Below are 9,506 nucleotides of genomic sequence, written 5' to 3'. Positions count from 1 at the left end.
TTATCTATCTATTTATCTATCTATCTATCTATTTTGTTTTGTTTCTTTGTTTAATCGTAGCCAATCATTCGGGTTACCAGTATTAACTTGTCGTACGACAAGAAAAGTATAAAAATACAACTATTGTCACAAGCATTAATGTAAAACTTCTGCCAAGGAACAAGTAAATTTTCAGAAGCCAAGTGTGTATGTATTGTTGTAGCTTCAAAGAAAGAGTCCGCACATATATGTAAAGTGAACGACCACTTGGGAACGAATCGTGAAGTTAAAAGAGCTTACCCTTTGAGCGGCAAAGTCAATTTTCAAAACAATCAAATTTTGGTACGAAAAAATACAGCACTCATATTCTAAAACAAGACAATAAAAAGAACTAAAACACCAATGAAAGGGATGGTAAAAAGAGGTCAAGAGCCGGCTAGGGAACCTATACCAGCGATAGCAATTTATAACTTGAACTTTAAGTGAAAGGAAACAAATTATACATCACTTAAGCCTATTTCTCCCTGGCCTCCGGACCTCAGACAAATAAAGCCACAACAACTGGTTTTAAGTTAGATACTGCCCACAAAACAAATTATACAGTGAGAAAAGTGTTATTCAGTTCAATACAATTTGTCAATCTTCTGATTAAATCGCCACCATTATCGGAGATGTTGACATTTTTGACATTCTTTGCTTCAAATACCTGTTCTTTGTTTGAAATATTGAACTCGACCTTGTCTGAAAGGACATCGTCAGCTCCAAATTCAATTCTTTATTCAATTACGTCAGTCCTGTACAATATATGCAGAATTACGATGACACTGAGCCGTAATTGGAATAAGCTCCATTCCTTACTTGGAAAAAATATTCAAATGAAAAGCATACGATTATACAGACGGCCAGCCTACAGCTATGAACCGTTTAACAATATCAGTGACGTTGAAACAGAGTAGGCTTGCAGGATGTTCTTCTTATCCTCTGTAGGGTGTTCGTTTAATTCTTTGTCATTTCATCATTTCTTTGTCATTTTAACAGCTCTTCCACTTCAAAGTGTTACCGTGACAAGTAATGACCACGATAACTGTCCGTTTTCCTTCAGCAATGCGTCTCTGTGCTACTGAGTACTGCACTCTTGTCCTTTGGAATTAATCGTTTGCGGTCTGGAAGCAATGCGAGTCAAGATAAATGCCTGCATGTAATAGACATGCTTCTCCCGTCAACTATAACAGTCAAGATGCCTCCACGTAATAACGTGGCTCGCCCATTAAATATCGTTCTTTGACCTCAAAGTCAACTTTGGCGATAATCTCCATGGTTACAAACAGTTTCAACAGTAGAGAATCAATAGCAGAAAATAGCATATACATAAATAGTGTAAAATATTGGTTACATTTGTGGATGATTGTGGGGGTCATACGCCTTTTATATAAAATCACAACTTGTACGCTATTTTCTCCAGCATACAGGCAACTACGGTACATTTTATTGTTTGCCGCCTATGGCTAGAAAAGACCTCTCAAAAACGATGATCTAATTCTCTGTATCTCTAAAAACTATTGAAAGAAGACTGTAAACTTCTTATAGGACATATTCAGTATTTAAAAGTACATTTCCTTTCTTTCGCGCTAATTTTCTGGAAGGTTTAAAAACGGGGACCAGTTTGTTTAACTTACTCTAAATCTTTTTTATGACTATGTGCTAACCATGTTAATTTGGAATGAACAGTGTTTAAGATACAGATGTATTATCTAAATTAAACAAGATGGCAAGTTTATGAATATACTCTAAAATATTTGACTTTTTCGTTGTTGGTGTGATGCCCTAATTTTTTAGAAGAATAGGGTTAAGAAATTGCTATAAAAATAATTTGACTAGAATATCTTTCTGGACCAAGATGTAGCAAATGTCTGTAATAACATGAAACATAGAATTTAAATTTTTCCTTATATTCAGTTTATCACACATACGATTACACCAGGCTGAGTCAATATTATTATTCGAGAGTTGGCTTTCGCTTGAAGCAATCGAACTTTACACAAATCAGTGTCATGTGACAATTAAGAGTATGGCCTGTAACGTTCAGAAATAGCAGCACAGTATAATAGTTTATAGAAAAGTAAATCACGAAAAGACACATAACGAAAATAATAAATTTAAACAAGGTACAGATGGCGGTAAAAGAGGTCTTAAGCCGACCAGGGAACTTATTCTAGCGACAGCAGTTTATGAGAAGATCCCATTACATCTACCTTAGAACTTAATCTGCGACGTATGGCAAATAGTCTCAGTTTAAGCCAATTTCTCCTGGCCTCCGGACCTCTGTTAGGTAGTGCCATAGTATCTGGTATTTAAGTCATACTCTGCCAGCAAAACATTTTGTGCGGTGATAAATGTCTTGTACGGATTGGTGGAATTTCGTTCACTCAGAGTAGTTGCTTATCAATATCGAAGGCGGTAAAATTTTTGACATTGCTTGCTTCAAGTATCTTCTAAATGCATGGAAATGAACCCCAATTTGTCTGAAAGGAAAGTAACAGCCTCGAATTCAATTCTTTACACTGGTAATGCCAGTCCTCCACAATATATGCAGTATCTCGATGACACTTAGCCGTAATCGGAATAATCTCTCTCCCTTACTTATAAAATTATTCAAATGAAAGCGTACGATTATGAGACGGCCAGACAACTATGAATCATTTAACAACATCAGTTAGAGGACGCAATTTGGAGTTGAAACAGATCAGGCTTGCAGGATGTTCTTCTTATCCTTTATAAGGTGTTCGTTTGTCATTTTGTCATTTCTTTATCATTTTATCAGCTCTTCGGGTTCAAACTGTTACCGTTACAAGTAATGGCCACGGTAACTGTCCGTTTTCCTTCAGAAATGCACCTCTGTGCTACTGAGTACTGTAACCTTAATTATCCTTTCGAATTTATCGCTTGCGACCTGGAAGCAATACGAGTGAAGATGCCTGCATGTAATAGACGTGCTTCTCAAAGTCCCCGTCAACTATCGTCCTTTGACCTCTGAGTGAACTTTGGCGATAATCTCCATGGTAACAACAGTTTCAACAGCAGAAAATGGCATATGTATAATACTGCCATATATTTGTTTCATTTGTGGATTATTGTGAGAGTCGATCAGCAATTATTTCATAAGGGTTTATTTTTTACCACTTTATGTGTATTCATTAAGTGTGAATGTGTGATATATAAGATCTTGTTACTTGTAGGGTGGCATATTTCACTGGTGCTGATGATTAGTCGATTTTTAACTCAACCACAAAACGTTCGTTGCAGCTTCAAAGAACAGATTGTATATCTTAATGAAACGAAGCCATACTCGCTATCCATTTTTAAATACTCGATTTTTAAGGTATCCACAACTCCACATGTTAAATTTCCTTTTCATTGCGATAGAAACATAAGGAGATCATTCAAAATCAAATGTAACATTACATAAATTACTAAAGATATCAATACTAAACCAGTATAATCGCCATGGGTTAACGAAAATCCTATAAAAAATACAAAAAAGGGACAAAATGATAAAAAATTAATCGAGAATATTTTTATCGTTTACCAGGCAAGTAAAACATTTGTTTACTGTAAAAGAATCACTTTTACGGGCCTTGTCTTTAAAAGCATAACTTGTATACAATTTTCTCCAGTATAAAGGCAACTACGTCTTATTTTGAATTCTTTGCCACCGGTGACTTGAAATGATCTCTTAAAAACGATGTTCTAATTCTCTGAATCTCTAAAGATATCGAAAGAAGACTGTAGACATATGAGAGGATTTCCCTTCTTTCCCGCTATTTTTCTTGAAGCTTTACAACGAGGATCAGTTTGTTTTACCTACGGTAATTACTCTAACTCCTTTTTATGACTGGGTGCTAACCATTGTAATTTGCAATAAACAGTGTTTCAGATTCAGATGAATCTCTCAGCTAAATGAAACAGTTTCTGAATATGCTCTATATTTGTGGTAATATGCTGTCCCACATTTTTAGAACAATAGCAAAGGACAATAGTAAAGAAAATGGTATATAAAAATAGACTAAATATCCCTGGGCGAAGATGTAGAAAATACCTGTATATTAAACATACAATTTAGATTTTATCTTATATATTCAACCTTTCGTACATGATTTCACCAGGCTGAGTCAATATTATTATTCGAGAGTTTGATTTCGCTTGATGCTATCTAACTTTACACAATTCAATGTCATGTGACAATTAAGATTATGGCCTGTAACGTTATAATAGTATAATAGTTGATAGGAAAGTAAACTGTGAAAAGACACACAAAGAAAATAAGAACACAAGAAACAGATGGCGGTAAAAGAGGTCTTGTGTTGGCTAGGGAACTTATTCTTGCGACAGCAATCGATGAGAAGATCCCATTTATCTAGCTTAGAACTTAATCTGCGACGTATATGGCAAATAGTCTCAGTTTAAGCCAATTCCCCTGGCCTCCGGACCTCTGTTAGGTAGTGCCACAATAACTGGTATTTAACTCAGACTCTGCAAGCAAAACATTTTATGCGGTGATAAATGTCTTGTACGGTTTGGTTGAATTTCGTTCACTGAGAGTTATTGCTTATCAATATCGCAGGCGGTAACATTTTTGACATTGCTCGCTTCAACTATCTTCTAAATGCATGGAAAATGAACCCGACCTTGTCTGAAAGTAGAGTTACAGCATCGAATTCAATTCTTTACACTGGTAATCTAGCCCTGCACGATATATGCAGTATCTCGATGACACTGAGCCGTAATTGGAATAATCTCTCTCCCTTACTTGGAAAAATATTCAAATGAACAGCATATGATTATGAGACGGCCAGACAACTATGAATCATTTAACAAACTCAGTTAGAGGACGCACTTTGACGTTGAAAGAGTTCAGGCCTACAGATGTTCTTCTTATACTCTACGGTGTTCCTTTACGATTCTCTGTCATTTTGTCATTTATTTATTATTTCATCAGCTCTTCTTGTACAAAGTGTTACCGTGACAAGTAATGACCACGGTAACTGTCCGCTTTCCTTCACCAATACGTCTCTGTGCTATTGGGTATTGCAACCTTGTCCTTTTGAATTGCCTAGCAGCAATACAAGTCAAGATGCCTGCATGTATTAGACGTGCTTCTCAGAGTCCCGTCAACTATCGTGCTTTGACCTCTGAGTGAACTTTGGTGATAATCTCCACGGTAACAACATTTTCAACCGCAGCAAATGGCATATGTATAGTCACGGTCCCTCCACGGTTCGTGGTATAATACTGCCACATGTTGGTTTCATTTGTGAGAGTCGATCAGTAATTATTCATAGGGTTTTATTTACCACTTCAGAGTACCTCAACCATAAAACGTCCTTGTAACTTCGACGACCGAATTGTATATACCCGTTAATGAAACAGCAATACTCGCTTTCCCATTCTTATACATTGTAAATACTCGAATTTTTAAGGTATCCACAACTCCACAGGTCAGGCTAAAGTCCTTTTTCGTTACGATAGAGACATAAAGAGATCTTTCAAAATCAGCTGTATTATCACATAAATTACAAAAAGATATGATATCGATACTAAATCAGGAAAAACGGGTGAACGAAAATCGATTAAAATATTAAAACAACGCAAAAGAAGGGGTGAAGCTTACCTTCATCGTTTACCTCGTAAGTAAAAATTTTTGTTCGAAAGAATAGTCGTTACGGGCCTTAACTTTTAAAAGCACAATTTGTATAAATTTTTCTCAAGTATAAAGGCAACTACATCTTATATTTAGAATTCTTAGTCACCGGTGACGTGAAAAAGACCTCTAAAAAAGGTGTTCTAGATCTCTAAAAGATATCGAAATAAGACTGTAAACATCTCAGAGGGTCTCCCTTCCTTCGCTAATTTTCTTGAAGCTTTATAACGAGGATCAGTTTGACAATAAAGATTATGGCCTGTAACGTTCAGAAATAGCAGCACAGTATAATAGTTTATAGGAAACTAAATTATGAAAAGATTCACAAAGACATAATAAGAAAACAAGAAACAGATGGCGGTAAAAGAGGTCTTGAGTTGGCTAGGGAACTTATTCTAGCGACAGTAAGTTATGAGAAGATCCCATTATCTACCTTAGAACTTAATCTGCGACGTATATGGCAAATAGTCTCAGTTTAAGCCAATTCCCCTGGCCTCCGGACCTCTATTAAAGATTGCCACAATAACTGGTATGTAACTCAGACTCTGCTAGCAAAACATTTTATGCGGTGAGAAATGTCCGTTTTTATTTTTATTACCAGTAATTGCTTATCAATATCGAAGGCGGTAACATTTTTGACATTGCTTGCTTCCAGTATCTTTTAAATGCAAGGAAAATGAACCCGATCTTGTCTGAAAGGAAAGTTACAGCCTCGAATTCACTTCTTAACACTGATAATGCCAGTCCTGCACAATATATGCAGTATCTCGATGACACTGAGCCGTAATCGGAATAATCTCTATTCCTTACTTGGAAAAATTATTCAAATGAAAGCATACGATTATAAGACGGCCAGACAGCTATGAACTGTTGAATAATATCAGTCAGAGGATGCACTTTGACGTTGAAACAGTTCGGGCCTGCAGATGTTTTTCTTATACTCTGTTGGGTGTTCGTCTACTATTCTTTATCATTTTGTTGTGTCTTTATCATTTTAACAGCTCTTTCAGTTCAAAATGTTACCTTTACAAATAATGACCACGATAACTGTCCGTTTTCCTTCAGCAATGTGTCTCTGTTTTACTTAGTACTGCACTCTTGTCCTTCGGAATTAATGGATTGCGACCCTGGAGCAATGCGAGTCAAAGTGATGCCTTGTCGACGTGCCTCGCCCATCAACTATCGTCCTTTGATCTCCAAGTCAACTTTGGCGATAATTTCCATGGTAAAAACAGTTTCAACACGATTGGAACTAAATTGGGATAATTGGATTGGCAAAATTTCTCAAGAATTTTAGAAATTTGTCTAATATTACACCATTTTTGCTTACCATCTTTAAAATTTTATTCAAAATTTACGAAGTTGTTGAAATGTTTTGAGTAAGAATCAGTGCATGATAGTATCTAATGCAATATTGTTCAAAACATATGAACAATGTTCATATTTTAATGAAAATATGTGAGTTTGTCTGTAGTTTCTTCATTACTGAAACACTAGCAATAATCTCAGTTTGTCACTTTTCCTCGACCAAAATAACGCTTTTTGATTGATTTACAGTTAAGTCAGTCAGGGTCATTAAAAATGTGCCCTGACTCAATTTAATGTTTATGAAACCTTGAATTCACGAAAAAGTCAGGGGCATTTCAAAAGTGCCCTGACTCAAACGTCGTCAATTAGAGAGATTTTAAGCATTTTGTCTCATTTCTTTAGTAAATTTACACAAAAATGGACTTTTTCATGGAAATGAATCCGATGAAAGAGGTATGAAATAATCGTTGTGTTTTCGTAGTTTTGTTCGATGAGAACAATATTTCAAATTTTACACTATTCTATCATTTTGTAAAATTTCGGCTGTAAAAATTTCGATTTCGTTACATTTTCCTAATAATTACTCTCATCCAATTTTCCCAAATTAGTTCAAATCGTGTTTTTCATAATCTAGACATAAGGGGGATAAAATTTGATGGGACAGAGCTAAAGAATGCTTCTTATGCAGATGATTTAACATGTTTCTTAACGATATCACTTCGGTCAGTTGCTTATATTTTTAACTTCTTGATGAATTTCACTCTATTTCTGGTTTATCTGTAAATAAGGAGAAATGAGAAGCTCTTTGGTTAGGTAAATGGCGGGGACGTACTGATAAACCTGTTGATGTAATATGGCCAACAGGCCCCATTAAAGTTGTGGGTATATTTATTTCTTATGATAAGAAAGCCTCAAGAAATTTAAATTTTGCCAAACCCGTGGAAAGTTTACAGAAATGTTTGAAGTTTTGGAAAAATAGTCATATTTCACTGTTGGGAAAGGTTCAAATAATTAAATCTCTTGGCATTTCACGCTTTCTTTATGTTCTTAACCTTTCTGAACCTAATATTGATAGTCTAAAACGAATTCAAAGTTTGTTGTTCTCCTTTTTATGGAATGGACCTGACAAAGTTACACGTAAGACGGTGGTTGGTAGTATAAATCAAGGTGGTTTGGGAATGCCAGATATTTTTGCAATCTACAAAGCTCAGAGGATAAACAGGCCCCGTCGTTTTTTTGACGAGGACTTTTCACATTCTTGGAAATTTTTCTTGAAAGAGAAATTAAAAACTGTAGGCGGTATCAGTGTGCTTTTGAAATGTAGTTTTGATATTGAAATTATTGCCTGTGTCTTTGTCAGATTTCGAAAAAAGTTTGCTTACAACATGGAGAGAATTAACTAAGGAGACTGAGTCAGGTAAATATTTCTTGAATCAGTGCATATGGAATAACCAACACATTTTGATAAATGGTAAATCTGTGTTTTATAAAGAATTTAATGATGCTGGACTTTTTTACGTAGGTCAACTTTTTGATAATGTAGGCAATATTTTGCATTGGAATACTTTTGGGAACAGACTTCCACAATATTCCTTTTTGAAATGGTGTGGTATTATCCATTCGCTACCAAAAGAGTGGAAAAAACATACTGACATATCTAGATTGAACGCTGATGATATGAATGAAAATGATTACAATATTAATATTTTAGATATTTCCTTCAGTTTACTTCAGTGTAAAACAAAAATTGTTACTCCAAGTATTATTTCTAAATTTTTTAAGGTACCAAAATCGCAGCTCTATTATGATCATGTATTACGTACTTCTGTTGAAAGTTGGAAAGAAATATATCAATTGCCTTTTAGAATCACACTTGATGTTAAGCTTAGAAGCTTCCAATGGAAATTGACCCACAACATTCTTATGACAAACAGAAGATTTGCATAAAATAATTCCATCTAAAGTACCTTCCTCATATTGTACCTTTTGTCGGAGTGATATTGAAACTGTTATACATTTGTTTTATGAGTGTGAGGTAACTAAGAAATTTTGGTCTACTCTTTTCCAGACCTGGGGAATATATTTTACTGCACGAATATTGTGTCAGCCAGAGTTATTTTGTTATAGGAGATCCCACATTACCAGAGCTGTTAAATTTTGTTTTATTAGTTGCCAAGAGATATATTTACATTAGTAGATGTGAAAAGACCAACATTTGTTAATTTCAAGTCTTTTATTTTCAACATACAAAAAATTGAACGTTACATTGCTATTCGAAAGAGTAAATTTGACAAACATATTAAGAAATTGGGAGACATGTTACAAGTATTGAAAGAATCGTAATTTTAACTTTTTTTATTTGTGATCAGTATATATTTGTAATCCAGTGAATTGTGAAGTATAATGTATTTTCTTTCTTTTTGAAGACTGCAATAAATAATAATAATAATAAAAAAAGAGTTTCAATAGTAGAAAATGGCATATACATGAATAGTGTCAAATATCGGTTACATTTATGGAT

The sequence above is a fragment of the Ptychodera flava genome, chromosome 7, assembly GCF_041260155.1.
Source record: "Ptychodera flava strain L36383 chromosome 7, AS_Pfla_20210202, whole genome shotgun sequence".
Taxonomy (NCBI): Eukaryota; Metazoa; Hemichordata; class Enteropneusta; family Ptychoderidae; genus Ptychodera; species Ptychodera flava.
The sequence above is the reverse complement of the archived record's forward strand: the minus strand, read 5'-3'. Positions refer to the sequence as shown.